At 45.7% G+C, this 18,675-nt stretch overlaps 1 long non-coding RNA gene across 1 annotated transcript; it reads right to left on the bottom strand.

Moving 5' to 3' along the window:
* Window positions 1-256: 256 nt before the first annotated feature.
* LOC139272628 (uncharacterized) lies at window positions 257-18,437 on the bottom strand. Its single transcript, XR_011594917.1, has 3 exons — window positions 18,375-18,437; window positions 16,837-17,065; window positions 257-332 (listed from the first exon to the last, which is right to left on the bottom strand). It is a non-coding gene; the product is annotated as an uncharacterized lncRNA (long non-coding RNA).
* Between the last annotated feature and the right edge of the window lie 238 nt (window positions 18,438-18,675).

Genomic DNA, 18,675 nt, shown 5'->3' with positions numbered 1-18,675 from the left:
CATATGTACGAGGAGCAACACTACTGCAATAAATGTGAATGAGAGACATTACATATGATTAACATGAGAGGACAGAAGCTGCATGCATAACATTACATCATTCATATATTATAATGAAATGTCATTAAATTACTTTAAATTACCACTGGTTTACCACTGCTTTACACATTACTCATGTGGCGCAACAACGGGATCTGCACATCACGGGTGGCAGAACGATTGTGGGTGCCCACTGGTGCTGTGGCACATTCTTCTAGGTCGGAGAGAGGGTGGAGCTCAGCAGGGTCTCCTCCGGTGCGCCTCTGCTCAGCATGATTCTTAGATATCTTCCACTGCAAACGTGACAAGAGCATAGTATAAACTAATTGACTAGGTACTATTACGGAAACACAACAGATATTGTAATCCACAATTAGTCACCCCACATTCTATTCATCCATAACTTTAACGTTATATGCTAATACGGTTTGTATCCACAATGGATGCATGGTTATAACATCTACGTGCAGAGAAAATAATTAATAAGATTGTGTTTATGAACTAATGCTTGACACCAAACAACTCGCGTACAATCTCCATGAAAGACCCCATCCATGGGCCGTGCCATTCAGTGCCTGAGGGGAGGTAGGCGGTTTATTTGAATCAATGGAAGTCCCCCAGAGGGGGGAATCAGGACCGCTGGTGAGCTCAGCAATGACAGGAGTGTAACGGGAGGGGGCACCGTGTCCATGGGCTGTGCTCGGAGACCTCCATGTGGCCGGAACTAATGTCCCAAAGTGTCCCAGGGCAGACAATGAGCCAGTGCAGCTCTCCCCCAGTCTAGGCTGGGTCACTGTGTGAATGACAGCAGCCGGAGAGACTGACACAGTCTGGGTAAAGGTGACCGGACCCCTCAGTGCTCAGTCGTGCCCCATCCATCACCGTAACCAAAAAGCAGATGGTGCCCAAGTTAAAGACTTGCTCACAGCACACATAAATTCTCCTTCTAAACTAAAGTGGTAGAAATGCCGAATGTTTGCCGTCTGTCTGTTTCCAGTCATTCCGTTAAATAATAATAATTAATACTGTTGATTAAATGTAAGGCATCTCAGCAAAATTAGAATTAAATGGCGCAGGTTCCAACCCCAGTCCAAATCTTAACAGGGAAGCTACCTAAGATTACCCAGCTTAATTACAATCTGGCAGATTTACATTCTAGTTAATGAGTCAGTGCATCATTACAATTTAAAATGTAATCATTTAATATTTACTCTTGCTAAAGCAACCAGGCTGTTCCACCTCTTGCGGCACTGATCTGCCTCACGACAATCATGGGCCACTGATGATACTACGGTGGTGATATCGCCCCATATTTTTGTCTGGAGGGGAGGTTTCCCACGCCCACCCCAGGTTAATTGTCCCCACCTATTCTCAACCTCATTAACGAGGGCCTCATTGGCCTCATCAGAGAAGGCTTTCACCCTCCTTCTCCCTGACAGCTCCTCCTGCTGCGTGCTGCTATCGCTGGACATTTACTACCTTAACAGACAGCTTCCTTCTCTCTCCTTCTCTCTCTCCCTCCCTTTCAGTCTTTTGAGCATGCGCAGATGACCCCTGAACTCCCGAATCACGGGAAAAGTTCTTTGTTAAAAAAAAAACGCGCATGCATTGAACGGTCGTTGCTATGGATGCCAGCCTTGCACGACTGAATACATCGCTAAGGCCCATTTCACATCACTAAGGCTATCACCCAAATTAAAAAGGTGAAACTTGCGGTTTTTAAAATGGGCGATATTCCAGCGATCCTGAAAAATTAAAAAAGCACTAAGGCTGGAAATATCGCCCATTTCTAGGCGTTAGCAATCATAGTGGAAAGTCTAGCCCATTAGCTCTACCAAAGAGCCAGCACAGGCATAATATGCTGACTGGTCTCCTTCTGTGCTGTACCATTCTATGATTCGATGACAGCCTTTAATATCCAAGAATCATTCATCACCTTGTGTTCACAGGGGTTACCACATCTACAGACGCACATGTTTTAAATGTAGTCTATAATTTCTGTTGTCGTGAACCACCAGACTTATCAATACCTTTAAAATATTAAATTCTTTCTAACTGCAAGTAAAGCAGCGTGTAGTAGTCTGATTTTTCTCTATGGAAGTTTGTGTGCGGCTAATTCCAGATTAGTTGCCATAGCTTAAGGCTCCATTAATTTCCCCCATAAAAGTACAGGACACAGCAATCATGTTAATTGCCTAATGCGTAGGAACGCATCCTCTTGAAAATTAAGTGAAATCGTATGAAATGTACAACCTCCTGTACCAATCTTGTCCATAATTTGTTATAATTCAGATTTTTTCAGTCACTCCAGAGTTGGCCAGAATCTCTGAGTCACAAAAGGACCTTGGGAAGTTTGGCAACCACAATGGTGATTGTAGTCTTGGCTTCACAGACTGTCTGCATTGTCATGGAACAGAAATGCTTTTGCTAGGTTTCATGGTGGGCAAGTGATCAAAGAGCCACATGCATGCAATTGAACATTTCAAAATCAGTTCCTTGAAAAGATTCACAATTGACTCCATGTTATTGTTGTGATTCGTGGAAAATAAATGTAAGCTGCACTTACTTGTGTTTTGGATTAGGGGAATGATTACATTTCTTTATTGTAGTCTTGGGAACGGTAGCATAGTGGTTACGTTACTGGATTAGTAAGCCAGAGACCTGGACTAATGATCCTCGGCAGCTGGGGAATTTAAATTCAGTAAATTGAATAAATCTGGAATATAAAGCTAGTATCATTAATAATGGCCATGAAACTATAGGATTGTCGTAGAAAACCATCTGGTTCACTAATGTCCTTTAGGGAAGCAAATCTGCCGCTCTTACCTGGTCTGGTCTATATGTGCAATCTGGTTGACTCTTAACTATCCTTGGATATGTGGTTGATGCTTAACTGCCCTCAGAAAAGCCAGTCAGTTGTAAAAATAACGCTACAAATGACAATAGTAAGAATAAAACTGAACGGACAACCCGGCATCAACCTTGGCACCAGCTTTGGACATGACAATGGGACTCCCACTCCAGTTGATGCTGCAAAGTCCTCCTCACGAACATCTGGGGACTTGTGACAACAATTGGGAGAGCTGTCCCTCAGACTAGTCAAGCAATAGCCTGACATAGTCATACTCAGAAAATCATATCTTTCAGCCAATGTCCCAAAATCCTCCATCACCGTCCCATGGTATGTCCTGTCCCGCCAGTAGGACAGACCCACTAGAGATGGCAGCACAGTAGTACACAGTCAGGAGGGAGTGGTCCTGGGAGCCCTCAACATTGACTCTGGACCCCATAAAGTCTCCTGGCTTCAGGTCAAGCATGCGCAAGGATATCTCCTGCTGATTACCACCTACCGCCCTCTCTCAGCTGATGAATTAGTACTCCTCCATGTTGAACACTAGTTGAAAGAAGCACTGAGAGTAGCAAGAGCACAGAATGTACTCTGGGTGGGGGACCTCAATGTCCATCACCAAGAGTGGCTCGGTAGCACCACTACTGACCAAGCTGGCCGAGTCCTGAAGGATATAGCTGCCAGACTGGGCCTGCGGCAGGTGGTGAGAGAACCAACATAGAAACATAGAAATTTACAGAGCAGAAGAAAGCCATTTCAGCCCATCATGTCCACACCGGCTGATAAAGAGCCGCACGGCCCTTGGTCAGCAGCCCTAAAGGTTACATATAAACCTATGAACAATGACAGAAAGGCAAAGAGCACCCAGACCAAACAGTCCACCTCGCACAACTGTGACACCCCTTACACTGAAACATTCTACACTACACCCCAACCGGAGCCATGTGATCTCCCGGAAGAGGCAACATGAAGGAAAAGCCTACTTGACCTTGTCCTCACCAATCTACCTGTCACAGATGCATCGGTCCATGACAGCATTGGTAGCAGCGACCACCGCACAATCATTGTGGAGACAAAGTCCCATCTTCACACTGAGGACACTGCCATCGTGTTGCATTACCACCATGCTAAATGGGATAGATTCAGAACAGATCAAGCAGCTCAAAACTGGGCAGCCATGAGGCACTGTGGGCCATCAGCAGCAGAAGAATTGTATTCCCACAATCTGTAACCTCACGGCCCAGTGTCATGTATGTATATTCTGTTTGTAGCCACCAGATGGCGTCATTGTTGGAGGCCACTGAGCAGCACGCACATGGTGCTAGCAAGTATAAAAGGCCAGCCATTTTGAGAGTCAGGCATTTTGGGCCTAAATAAAGCAGAGCCAGGTTGTACCTTGCTTAGTTAAACAGTGCTCAGTTTGACCTTTATTGCATACATAACATTTGGCGACGAGAATACAAGAACCTTTGACGCAAAATGAGCACGATTGGATTTTTAGTGTGATTCGTGGAGGGAGAAGATTGGGCAGACTTTGTGAGCCGTTTGAACCAGTACTTTGTGGCCAACAAAATGAAGGGGGTTGACGATGCAGATCGACGCCGGGCCGTGTTCCTCACTGTGTGCGGTTCAAAGATCTACGGTCTGATAAAGAATCTACTCATGCCTACTGATCCAACAGAGAAAATGTACAAGGAGTTGTGTATGTTGGTACGGGAGCACCTCAAGCCAGATGACAGCATCATCATCTCGAGAGATAGGTTTTATACACACATTTGACCGGAGGGCCTAAGCGCAGTGGAATTCGTTGCTGACCTGAGGCGTCTAGCGGGACCGTGCAAATTCGGGACGGTGTTGGCAGACATGCTGCAGGACTTGTCGGTATCAACCACGAGGTGATCCTGCGCAAACTTCTGGTGGTGGAGGAGTTGGATTTAAAAAGGGCCATCCAGAACATTCAATCATGTATGATGGTGCAAGAGAGAGGGATTCAAATTCCTGGGACATTGGAACCAGTTCTGGGGGAAGTGGGACCTGTACAAAAGGGACAGTCTGCACTTGGGCAGGACTGGAACTGATGTCGTGGGGGTAACATTTGCTAATGCAGTTCGGGAGTGTTTAAACTGATAGGGCAGGGGGATGGGAACCTATGCAGCAAGACAGGGCAAAGTAATATGGAGTCAGAAACAGATGGTAGAAAGGTAAAAAGCAATAGTGGAAGGCCGAGTAAACAAAGGCAAGAAACAAAAATGGCCACACGACATCATAATTCTAAAAGGACAAAGGGTGTTAAAAAAACAAGCCTGAAGGCTTTGTGTCTTAATGCAAGGAGTATCCGTAATAAGGTGGATGAATTAACTGTGCAAATAGATGTTAACAGATATGATGTGATTGGGATTACAGAGACTTGGCTCCAGGATGATCAGGGCTGGGAACTCAACATCCAAGGGCATTCAACATTCAGGAAGGATAGAATAAAAGGAAAAGGAGGTGGGGTAGCATTGCTGGTTAAAGAGGAGATTAATGCAACAGTTAGGAAGGACATTAGCTTGGATGATGTGGAATCTATATGGTTAGAGCTGCAGAACACCAAAGGGCAAAAAACGTTAGTGGGAGTTGTGTACAGACCTCCAAACAGTATTAGTGATGTTGGGGAGAGCATCAAACAGGAAATTAGGGGTGCATGCAATGAAGGTGCAGCAGTTATCATGGGTGACTTTAATATGCATGTAGATTGGGCTAACCAAACTGGAAGCAATATGGTGGAGGAGGATTTCTTGGAGTGCATAAAGGATGGTTTTCTAGACCAATATGTCGAGGAACCAAGTAGGGGGGAGGCCATCCTAGACTGGGTGTTGTGTAATGAGAGAGAATTAATTAGCAATCTCGTTGTGCGAGGCCCCTTGGAGATGAGTGACCATAATATGGTGGAATTCTACATTAGGATGGAGAATGAAACAGTTAATTCAGAGACCATGGTCCAGAACTTAAAGAAGGGTAACTTTGAAGGTATGAGGCGTGAATTGGCTAGGATAGATTGGGGAATGATACTTAACGGGTTGACAGTGGATGGGCAATGGCAGACATTTAGAGACCACATGGATGAACTACAACAATTGTACATTCCTGTCTGGCGTAAAAATAAAAAAGGGAAGGTAGCTCAACCGTGGCTATCAAGGGAAATCAGTGATAGTATTAAAGCCAAGGAAGTGGCATACAAATTGGCCAGAAATAGCAGCGAACCCGGGGACTGGGAGAAATTTAGAACTCAGCAGAGGAGGACAAAGGGTTTGATTAGGGCAGGGAAAATAGAGTACGAGAAGCAGGTTGCAGTGAGCATTAAGATGGATTGCAAAAGCTTTTATAGATATGTAAAGAGAAAAAGGTTAGTAAAGACAAACGTAGGTCCCCTGTAGTCAGAATCAGGGAAAGTCATAACGGGGAACAAAGAAATGGCAGACCAATTGAACAAGTACTTTGGTTCGGTATTCACTAAGGAGGACACGAACAACCTTCCGGATATAAAAGGGGTCAGAGGGTCTAGTAAGAAGGAGGAACTGAGAGAAATCCTTATTAGTCAGGAAATTGTGTTGGGGAAATTGATTGGACTGAAGGCCGATAAGTCCCCAGGGCCTGATGGTCTGCATCCCAGAGTACTTAAAGAGGGTAGCCTTGGAAATAGCGGATGCATTGACAGTTATTTTCCAACATTCCATAGACTCTGGATCAGTTCCTATCGAGTGGAGGGTAGCCAATGTAACCCCACTTTTTAAAAAAGGAGGGAGCGAGAAAACAGGGAATTGTAGGCTGGTCAGCCTGGCATCGGTAGTGGGTAAAATGATGGAATCAATTATTAAGGATATCATAGCAGTGCATTTGGAAAGAGGTGACATGATAGGTCCAAGTCAGCATGGATTTGTGAAAGGGAAATCATGCTTGACAAATCTTCTGGAATTTTTTGAGGATGTTTTCAGTAGAGTGGACAAGGGAGAACCAGTTGATGTGGTGCATTTGGACTTTCAGAAGGCTTTCGACAAGGTCCCACACAAGAGATTAATGTGCAAAGTTAAAGCACATGGGATTGGGGGTAGTGTGCTGACGTGGATTGAGAACTGGTTGTCAGACAGGAAGCAAAGAGTAGGAGTAAATGGGTACTTTTCAGAATGGCAGGCAGTGACTAATGGGGTACCGCAAGGTTCTGTGCTGGGGCCCCAGCTGTTTACATTGTACATTAATGATTTAGATGAGGGGATTAAATGTAGTATTTCCAAATTTGCGGATGACACTAAGTTGGGTGGCAGTGTGAGCTGCGAGGAGGATGCTATGAGACTGCAGAGTGATTTGGATAGGTTAGGTGAGTGGGCAAATGCATGGCAGATGAAGTATAATGTGGATAAATGTGAGGTTATCTACTTTGGTGGTAAAAACAGAGAGACAGACTATTATCTGAATGGTGACAGATTAGGAAAAGGGGAGGTACAACGAGACCATCAGTCATTGAAGGTTGGCATGCAGGTACAGCAGGCGGTTAAGAAAGCAAATGGCATGTTGGCCTTCATAGCAAGGGGATTTGAGTACAGGGACAGGGAGGTGTTACTACAGTTGTACAGCGCCTTGGTGAGGCCACACCTGGAGTATTGTGTACAGTTTTGGTCTCCTAACTTGAGGAAGGACATTCTTGCTATTGAGGAAGTGCAGCGAAGGTTCACCAGACTGATTCCCGGGATGACAGGACTGACATATCAAGAAAGATTGAATCAACTGGGCTTGTATTTACTGGAGTTCAGAAGAATGAGAGGGGATCTCATAGAAACGTTTAAAATTCTGACGGGTTTAGACAGGTTAGATGCAGGAAGAATGTTCCCAATGTTGGGGAAGTCCAGAACCAGGGGTCACAGTCTAAGGATAAGGGGGAAGCCATTTAGGACCGAGATGAAGAGAAACTTCTTCACCCAGAGAGTGGTGAACCTGTGGAATTCTCTACCACAGAAAGTTGTTGAGGCCAATTCACTAAATATATTCAAAAAGGAGTTAGATGAAGTCCTTACTACTAGGGGGATCAAGGGGTATGGCGAGAAAGCAGGAATGGGGTACTGAAGTTGCATGTTCAGCCATGAACTCATTGAATGGTGGTGCAGGCTTGAAGGGCCGAATGGCCTACTCCTGCACCTATTTTCTATGTTTCTATGTTTCTATGACGGACAGGAGTCTAAAGCAAATATCGGTGAAGAACCGAACCTTGGCAAGTACTGTAAATGCGATTGATTCGGTGTTCGGCAGAGCGGCACATGGCAGGGCCTATCCAGCTGCGTTCGCGAAACCTGTGGCTGCCCAAAGGCCGCCGGTGGGAATGTATCCGACTTCTCCGTGTTGGCGTTGCAGGGGAAATCATCGGCACCAGCAGCACCGATTTAAGCAATATAGTTGCAAAGGCAATCTGAGAGTGGGGCATCTCCAGTGCAAGTGTCCACAGCTGAGGAAGCGAGCTACGACACACCACGTGGAGGATGAGAGTCAGACTTGCACTGATCCGGATACGCAATCCGAGATGCCAGAGGAGGAAGTGTATGGACTGTACTCCTTCATAACCAAGAGTAAACCAATTTTGATTAATGTGAAGTTTAACGGGATACCGGTATCGATGGAACTGGACACGGCGGGGCGAGTCAATCGATCATGAATGAGAGGGCATTTAATAAGAACATAGAACATAAGAATTAGGAACAGGAGTAGGCCATCTAGCCCCTCGAGCCTGCTCCGCCACTCAACAAGATCATGGCTGATCTGGTTGTGGACTCAGCTCCACTTACCCGCCCGCTCCCATAACCCTTAATTCCCTTGGTTAAAAATCTATCTATCTGTGATTTGAATACATTCAATGAGATAGCTTCAACTGCTTCCCTGAGCAGAGAATTCCACAGATTCACAACCCTCTGGGAGAAGAAATTCCTTCTCAACTCAGTTTTAAATTGGCTCCCCCGTATTTTGAGGCTGTGCACCCTAGTTCTAGTCTCCCCGACCAGTGAAAACAACCTCTCTGCCTCCATCTTGTCTATCCCTTTCATTATTTAAAAGGTTTCTATAAGATCACCCCTCATCCTTCTGAACTCCAACGAGTAGAGACCCAGTCTACTCAATCTATCATCATAAGGTAACCCCCTCACCTTTGGAATCAGCCTAGTGAATCATCTCTGTACCCCCTCCAAAGCTAGTATATCCTTCCTTAAGTAAGGTGACAAAAACTGCACGCAGTACTCCAGTTGCGGCCTCACCAATACCCTGTACAGTTGCAGCAGAACCTCCCTGCTTTTGTACTCCATCCCTCTCGCAATGAAGGCCAACATTCCATTCGCCTTCCTGATTACCTGCTGCACCTGCAAACTAACTTTTTGGGATTCCCTCTGCACTGCAACATGTTGTAATTTCTCCCCATTCAAATAATATTCCCTTTTACTGTTTTTTTTTCCAAGGTGGATGACCTCACATTTTCCGACATTGTATTCCATCTGCCAAACCTTAGCCCATTCGCTTAACCTATCTAAATCTCTTTGCAGCCTCTCTGTGTCCTCTACACAACCCGCTTTCCCACTAATCTTTGTATCATCTGCAAATTTTGTTACACTACACTCTGTCCCCTCTTCCAGGTCATCTATGTATATTGTAAACAGTTGTGGTCCCAGCACTGATTCCTGTGGCACACCACTAACCACCGATTTCCAACCCGAAAAGGACCCATTTATCCCAACTCTCTGCTTTCTGTTAGCCAGCCAATTCTCGCTCCATGCTAATACATTTCCTCTCACTCCTCGCACCTTTATCTTCTGCAGTAACCTTTTGTGTGGCACCTTATCAAATGCCTTTTGGAAATCTAAGTACACCACATCCATCGGTACACCTCTATCCACCATGCTCATTATATCCTCAAAGAATTCCAGTAAATTAGTTAAACATGATTTCCCCTTCATGAATCCATGTTGCGTCTGCTTGATTGCACTATTCCTATCTAGATGTCCCGCTATTTCTTCCTTAATGATAGCTTCAAGCATTTGCCCCACTACAGATGTTAAACTAACCGGCCTATAGTTACCTGCCTTTTGTCTGCTCCCTTTTTTAAACAGAGGTGTTACATTAGCTGCCTTCCAATCCGATGGTACCTCCCCAGAGTCCAGAGAATTTTGGTAGATTATAACGAATGCATCTGCTATAACTTCTGCCATCTCTTTTAATACCCTGGGATGCATTTCATCAGGACCAGGGGACATATCTACCTTGAGATCCATTAGCCTGTCCAGCACTACCCCCGTAGTGATAGTGATTGTCTCAAGGTCCTCCCTTCCCACATTCCCGTGATTGTTTAAGGTCTCAGCCATTTACACATTTCCCATTATTATATCCCCATTTTCATCTTCTAAGGGACCAACATTTACTTTAGTCACTCTTTTCCGTTTTATATATCGGTAAAAGCTTTTACTATCTGTTTTTATGTTTTGTGCAAGTTTACTTTCGTAATCTGTCTTTCCTTTCTTTATTGCTTTCTTAGTCATTCTTTGCTGTCATTTAAAATTTTCCCAATCTTCTAGTTTCCCACTAACCTTGGCCACCTTATACGCATTGGTTTTTAATTTGATACTCTCCTTTATTTCCTTGGTTATCCACAGCTGGTTACATAAGCTATGGGATACTAAGACTCTGAGGCCCAGGCTGAGCCCTGTTAACGCCAAGCTATGCACGTACACCAAAGAACTGATAAAGGTGATTGGCAGTGCACAAATTATTGTGTCGTATAATGGTGCGGTTCACGAGTTACCGCTGTGGATTGTTCCAGGCAATGGCCCAACGCTGCTCGGCAGGAGCTGGTTGGAGAAAATCAGATGCGACTGGAACGACATCAAGGCATTGTAATTGGAGGAAGATACATGTGCCGAAGTTTTGAGCAAGTTCCCCTCGCTGTTCGAACCGGATATCAGCAACTTCACAGGAGCCAAGGTGCAGATCCACGTGGACTCAGATGCAAGACCCGTCCATCATAAAGCTCGGGCAGTGCCGTATATGATGAGGGAGAAGGTCAAAATTGAACTGGACAGACTCCAGCATGAAGGGATCATATCACCGGTCGAATTTAATGAATGGGCCAGCCCCATTGTTCCTGTGCTGAAAAATGATGGCACAGTCAGAATCTGTGGAGACTACAAGGCTACGCTCAACAGGGTTTCGAAACAAGATCAGTACCCATTACCGAAGGCTGATGATTTGTTTGCAATGCTAGCCGGAGGGAAGTTATTCACAATACTGGACCTGACATCTGCCTATATGACACTGGAGTTGGTCGAGATGTCGAAGAGATTTATGTGTATTAACACGCACAAAGCACTGTTTATTTACCCCAGGTGCCCTTTCGGAATTTGCTCGGCTGCAGCAATATTCCAGAGGAATGTGGAAAGTCTCCTGAAGTCCGTTCCCAGAACCGTCGTGTTCCAAGATGACATCCTGATCACCGGTCGTGACTCCTAGGAACACCTGAACAACCTGGAAGAGGTTCTACTACATCTGGATAGAGTGCGACTCAGACTGAAACGCTCGAAGTGCGTCTTCACGACACCGGAGGTCGAATTCCTCGTGAGGAAAATCGGCGCTGATGGCATCAGATCTACTGACGTGGAAACCAAGGCCATCAAGAATGCATTCAAGCTGCAGAATGTGACGGAGCTGCATTTGTTCCTGGGTCTACTCAACTACTTTGGTAACTTCCTACCTAAATTAAACACTTTACTAGAGCCACTTCACATGCTATTGAGAAAAGGTAGAACTGGGTGTAGGGCGCATTGCAAGACAGAGCTTTCAAGAAAGCCACCAATCTGCTTTGCTCAAACAAGCTGCTGGTACATTATGACCCATGTAAACGTTTAGTTTTGGCCTGTGATGGATCGTCATATGGAATTGGTTGCAACAAAATGGGTCGGGGAAACTTCAACTTGCCGCGTATGCATCCAAAAGTTTGTCGAAAGCAGAAAGAGCCTACAGCATGGTAGAAAAAGAAGCTTTAGCGCATATATACAGTGTTAAAAAGATGCATCAATACCTGTTCGGTCTGAGATTCGAATTAGAGACTGATCACAAGCCGCTCATTTCATTGTTTTCCGAGAGCAAAGGTATCAATACCAATGCTTCATCCCGCATCCAAAGGTGGACGCTGATATTATCAGCCTATGATTATGTCAAGGGTGTCAGCTGTGGCTCAGTGCATAGCACTTGCCTTTGGGTTAAAAGGTTGTGGGTTCAAGTCTGGCTCCAGCACAAACTCTAGGCTGACACTCTCAGTGCAGTAAGCAGAGCAGGTCTCCAGTCATCCTGCTTTACCCTTGCCACTGGATAAAGGCCTAGCTCGGTCAAGCCCGTGTGTTGGCTGATGTGCAACAGTCACCACACGTTAAAAAAATTCACGCACAGGCATCTTCCACCCCCTCAATTGGAGTTAGGACTGGAACATCGGGTCCTTCATTGAAACATCTGTGAACTCGTGGAAGCAAGTCATCCTCTTTCGAGGAACCGCCTATGTTGATGATGATGATTATATCATTCGCCACAGTCCTGGCACAGAGAATTGTTCCGATGCTTTGAGCCGGTTGCCGTTACTCACATGGGAGATGGAAACGCCACAACCGGCGGATCTAATGTTAATCATGGATGCTTTTGAGAGTGAAGGAACCCCTGTCACAGCTCAACAAGCCAGGCCCGGATTTTATCAGTGGTAAAGGGTTGTATCCTCAAAGGGGATTGGTCTGTTATACCTAAGCAAATTTGCAAGGAGGCCAAACTGTACATTCGTCGAAAGGACGAACTGTCTATTCAAGCAGATTGCATATTGTGGGGCAGTCGCATTGTAATGCCCAAGAAAGGGAGAGAGAAGTTTGTGCGTGAGTTACACAGCACACATCCTGGTACAGTGATGATGAAGGCCATCGCCAGGTACCATGTATGGTGGCCACGAATTGATTCTGAGCTGGAAGCATGCGTGCATCATGCAACACCTGCATGCAGCTCAGCAAAGCACCAACGTAATCGCCGCTGAGTCTGTGGTCGTGGCCATCCAAACCTTGGTCCAGGATCCATGTAGATTTTGCAGGTCTTTCCTGGGCAAGATGTTTTTAGTAATGGTGGACGCTTATTCGAATGGATAGAATGCATAATCATGTCATCCAGCACGTCCACGACAACTATAGAGAATCTCAATGTCATTTTCGCGACACATGGTCTGTCTGACATAGTGGTGAGTGACATTGAGTCGTGCTTCACCAGTCAGGAGTTTCAGGAGTTTGTGAAACTTAATGGCATAAAACATGTAAGGTCAGCACCGTTCAAGCCTGCATCCAATGGGCAAGCTGAACGTGCAGTACAAATTATCAAGCAAAGCATGAGGAGAGTAATCCAAGGGTTACTACAGATTCGCTTGTCCTGCTTACTGCTGAGTTACAGGACAAGACCCTACATACTCACAGGGGTCTCGCCTGCTGAACTCATGATGAAAAGACGTCTTAAGACCAAGCTATCTCTGGTACGCCCGGATTTAAATAACCATGTTGAATACAAAAGACAAAGTCAACAAGAGTACCATGATCGCGCAACTGTGTCACGCGAGATTTCTGTTAATGATCCTGTATATGTGTTGAACTATGGTCAGGGTCCCAAATGGATTGCTGGTACAGTCATGGCCAAGGAGGGCAACAGAGTATTTGTTATTAAGCTCAAGAATGGGCAAACTTGCTGGAAAAACAAGGTTCAGACAAAGCTGAGCCACACAGATGAGCCAGAACAGCCGGACGAAGAAACCATTGACGACCAACCAACCTACCAGCAGTCTTCAGAGAACTCAAGGTTCATCAGTGAACCCGGAATTTCCATCTCAAACCTGTTCCATAAAAATGGACTTGCAACTCCTGACATGGCCACTGCCACTCCCAACAAGTCAGTCATCAAGTCATCAGCCACAACATACCCCGCACACTCACCCAAGGCTGGAATCGAACTGAGACGGTCAACCCAGGAGCGCAAAGCACTGGACCATCTCAACCTGTGAAAGACTGTGATAAGATCGCAGAGGGGGATATTGTCATATATGTACATTCTGTTTGTAGCCACCAGATGGCGTCATTGTTGGAGGCCACTGAGCAGCACACAGATGGTGCTGCTCAGGTATAAAAGGCCAGCCATTTTGAGAGTCAGGCACTTTGGGCCTAAATAAAGCAGAGCCAAGGTTGTACCTTGCTTAGTTAAACAGTACTCAGTTTGAACCTTTATTGCATACATAACACCCGGCATATCCCACACTTTACCATTACCATCAAACCAGGGGACCAACCCTGGCTCAATTAGGAGTGTAGAACAGCATGCCAGGAGCAGCACCAGGCATACCTAAAAATGAGGTGCCAACCTGGGGAAACTGCAACATAGGACTACATGCATGCTAAAAAACGGAAGCAGCATGCTAAAGAGAGAGCTGTGTGATCCCATAATCAACGGACCAGATCAAAGCTCTGCAGTCCTGCCACATCCAGTCGTGAATGGTGGTGGACCATTAAACAACTAACGGGAAGAGGAGGCTCCATGAATATCCCCATCCGCAATGATGGCAGAGCCCAGCACGAGTGTAAAAGACGACACTGAAGCGTTTGTAACCATCTTCAGCCAGAAGTGCCATGTGGATTATCTATATCGGTCTCCTCCTGATGTCCACACCATCACAGAAGCCAGTCTTCAGCCAATTCGTTTCACTTCACGTGATATCAAGAAACGGCAGAGCACACTGGATACAGCAAAGGCTATGGGCTCCAACAACATCCTGGTTGTCGTGCTAAAGACTTGTGTTCCAGAACTAGCCATGCCTCTAGCCAAGCTGTTCCAATACAGCTACAACACTAGCATCTATCCAACAATGTGGAAAACTGCCCTGGTATGTCCTGTCCACAAAAATCAGGACAAATCCAAACCAAGCAATTACCGCCCCATCAGCCTACTCTCAAACATCAGCAAAGTGATGGAAGGTATCATCGACAATGCTATCAAACGGTACTTACTCAGCAATAACCTGCTCACCAGTTTGAGTTCTGCCAGGACCACTCGGCTCTAGACCTCATTATAATCTTGTTCCATACATGGACATAAGAGCTGAATTCCAGAGGTGAGGTGAGAGTGACTGCGCTTGACATCAAGGCAGCATTTGACTGAGTGTGGCATCAAAGAGCCCTAATAAAATTGAAGCCAATGTGATTCAGGGGGAAAACTCTTCACTGGCTGGAGTCATACCTAGCGCAAAGGAAGATGGTTGTGGTGGTTGGAGGTCAATCATTATAGCCCCAGGACATTGCTGCAGGAGTTTCTCAAGGCAGTGTCCTAGGCCCAACCATTTTCAGCTGCTTCATCAATGACCTTCCCTCCATCATAACGTAAGATGGGGATGTTTGCTGTTGACTGCACAGTGTTCAGTGCCATTCGCAACTCCTCAAATATGAAGCAGTCCATGCCCACATGCAGCAAGGCCTGGATGACATTCACGCTTGGGCTGATAAGTGGCAAGTAACATTCACGCCACACAAGTGCCAGGCAATGACTACCTCCAATAAGCAAGAGTCTAACCACCTCCCCTTGACATTCAATGGCATTACCATCACTGAATCATCTAACCTCAACATTCTGCGGGTCATCATTGACCAGAAACTGAACTGGACCAGTGATATAAATACTATGGCAACAAGAGCAGGTCAGAGGTTGGGTATTCTGCGCCGAGTGTCTCACCTCCTGACTCCACAAAGCCTTTCCACCATCTACAAGGCACAAGTCAGGAGTGTGATGGAATACTCTCCATCTGCCTGGATGAGTGCAGCTCCAACAACAATCAAGAAGCTTGGCACCATCCACAAAGCAATGCGCTTGATTGGCACCCCATCCACCACCTTAAACAGTCACTCCCTCCACCACTGGTGCACCGTGGCTGCAGTGTGTACCGTCTACGAGATTCACTGCAGCAACTCGCCATGACTTCTTCAGCAGCACCTCCAAAACCTGCGACCTCTACCACCTAGAAGGACAAGGGCAGCAGGCACATGGGAACACCATCACATGTAAGTTCCCCTCCAAGTTACACACCATCCTGACCTGGAAATATATCGCCATTCCTTCATCATCGCTGGGTCAAAATCCTGGAACTCCCTCCCTAACAGCACTCTGGGAGCACCTTCACCACAAGGACTGCAACGATTCAAGAAAGTGGCTCACCACCACTTTCTCATGGACAATTAGGGATGGGCAATAAATGCTGGCCTTGCCAGTGACGTCCGCATCCCATGAACAAATAAAAAAATCACTTATAAGGCATTGGAAAGCACCACAAGCATAAACCTCCAATACAATAATGGCCTTAACATGCAGAATTGTCAGATACTGCATATAGGTCCAGCCCTGCCTGCTTGTTTAACTTGTGGTTCTGTATTATCAAGCTGCCTGACTGATCCAAGAAGATTTGGGATTTTTGGCCATTTGGCTATGGAAGGAGTTTAATGTATTTTATGGTACAGTCATGATGTTCAATGCAATTTAACTCATAAGGGGTTAAGCTCTTAACAGCAGCCAGAGTATTAAAACTAGACAAACCAGTTTGTGAATTGATACTTCTCACATATTGTTACAGATTGAGACAATGAAGGTCATTGATCCTTCCGCTGGGCCTCCACTCAATCAGGTAGATTTTCACATTCAGCAAGGGTGGAAGCCTGCCAGACTGGATTGGACACCCATTGCACACCCCGCCCAAATTTGCTTTCCATTGACTTCAAGATAATAGTATTCAGTTCATATAACAAGGGACTTTCAATGTAATAACCCCAGGACGTGCTATCATATGACTAGATATTGGGAGGTAATGGTAAAGTTCTAGGGGCCGAAATTGATCAACTTACCGCCCACTGCCGCCGATGTTCCTCTGCAACATCTGCTCAGTGTCACTTTCGATGGGGTCTGGAGCGGGCTGGAGGGGAGAGCCGCCGGAAAGCACCCGCCGACATCAACGGACGGCCGAATGGCGTAAGTAGACTCCCGCCCACCGAGATGCCAGATTGGTGCGGGCGGGAGTCGGCGGGAGTCGACGGCAGAACGGAAGTGGACCTCGGGCTGGAGGCTGGTCTGTCCCTGCCGGTCAGTAGGAAAATCGTGGAAAAAAGGTTAGTGAACATTTTTTATTTGTTTTTTTCCACAGCGACTTACCTTGATGGGGTCCCCTGAAGGTCTTCTGATAGTTTTTTTATTTTTTGTTAATGATTTTTATTTTTAGGTCTTTGACCTTCATTGGGCCAGACTCCACCTTCGGCGGTACTTGGGCGGCAAGCGCCTCTGCCGCCGAGAATGAGAGCTCCCGCCGGCTGCCGCCCAGATTAGCGGCGTAAGTCCCTCATTTGCCGCCCAGCGACCTTCGAGGAACTTTAGTGATGAAAACCCACTGAAAGTACCGTCCAGTACCTCGGCGGCCATCGGCGGCACTTTGGGTGGCACTTGGGCGGGCAGAAGCTTTGACCAAATTCGTCCCCTTAATTGTAGGGGCATGAGAGACCAGTGACACTGAACCCAAGAGAATATCTGGAGCAGACCCTTGTAACAGTTACTTATGTCCTGAATCTCCAGAAGTCCAACATATGGAATAATCAAAGCATGGTACATACTGTTTATTAGTATTCAAAGCTATCTTCACAGAAAAAAAACTCAAAGGCAAAGTATTGAGATGTTTATAAAGTTTGTCAAGAACGACCAAACCTGAAACCTCCTCTAATTATTTTGTCCACAAAGTGGAATTTTCTTGGTAACAGTTTTGTTACCAAGATATTACACATTTTATGCTGAGAGTTATATTTGAATGCTTAAATATCAAACACAGTTTCCAGGGGCTAGAATTTCCGAAGTGCCCGCCAGCGCCCGATTGCCGCCCAAAAGACCGCTGAGACTGGGAAGATTTTTGCTGGTGAAAACTTCCCCCAAAATATAAAAAAATACGCCGAGCGAAAAACATAGGCTTTGCACCCCCATTCTGGGCGAAAAGGTGCAATTTAGGGTCCATTGGGCAGTTCGTAAACAAAATGGGCGATAAATAAAAAAATCAATAACAATTTACCCCGAGGCTGCGGGTTGGGCTGAACAGCAGAAAAACAATAAAAATAATTTTTCAAAAAACTCACCTAAAAAAATCAAAAAATCATTCCCAAGACCCTTTTAAACTAAATAACCACAACAGATGTTTTAAATAATTGGTAAAAAACCAATCACTAACCTTTTCCTTGAAGAGCTACTCATCTACCGCTCAGCTCCGCTGATCCTCGTTGGCATTTAAAAAAAAACTCAGCTACGGGTCACCGCTGACCCAAATATCACACAGGGTGATCTCAGGATGGTGCACGCTGGTAGTCCGCTCCTCAGTGGTACCTCGAAACCGCCGGCCTAACTCACTTACCTGATTCCCATCCACAATGGCGAATACCCCACAGAAATCGGGCGGTAAGCCTTTGCAAATTCCAGTCCCAGATCTTCAAAAATATGCTGCACAAATGCAAAATCACAGAATGAAAGACATTTCAAAACAGGTGCTAGCCATTCCACCTATCGTGCCTGTGGCTATTCCAGCTCCACATCAGAGCTATCCACTCTAATCTCACTTACCTGCTCTTTCCCTATACCCTGTAATATATTTCTTCTTCAGTGTTATTTAATTCACCTTAAATGTCACGATTGACCTGGCTTCAGTAATTACTTAC

The sequence above is a fragment of the Pristiophorus japonicus genome, chromosome 9, assembly GCF_044704955.1.
Source record: "Pristiophorus japonicus isolate sPriJap1 chromosome 9, sPriJap1.hap1, whole genome shotgun sequence".
In the NCBI taxonomy this organism is placed as follows: Eukaryota; Metazoa; Chordata; class Chondrichthyes; family Pristiophoridae; genus Pristiophorus; species Pristiophorus japonicus.
Note: the sequence above shows the minus strand (reverse complement) of the source record. Positions and strands in the feature narration are given on the sequence as shown.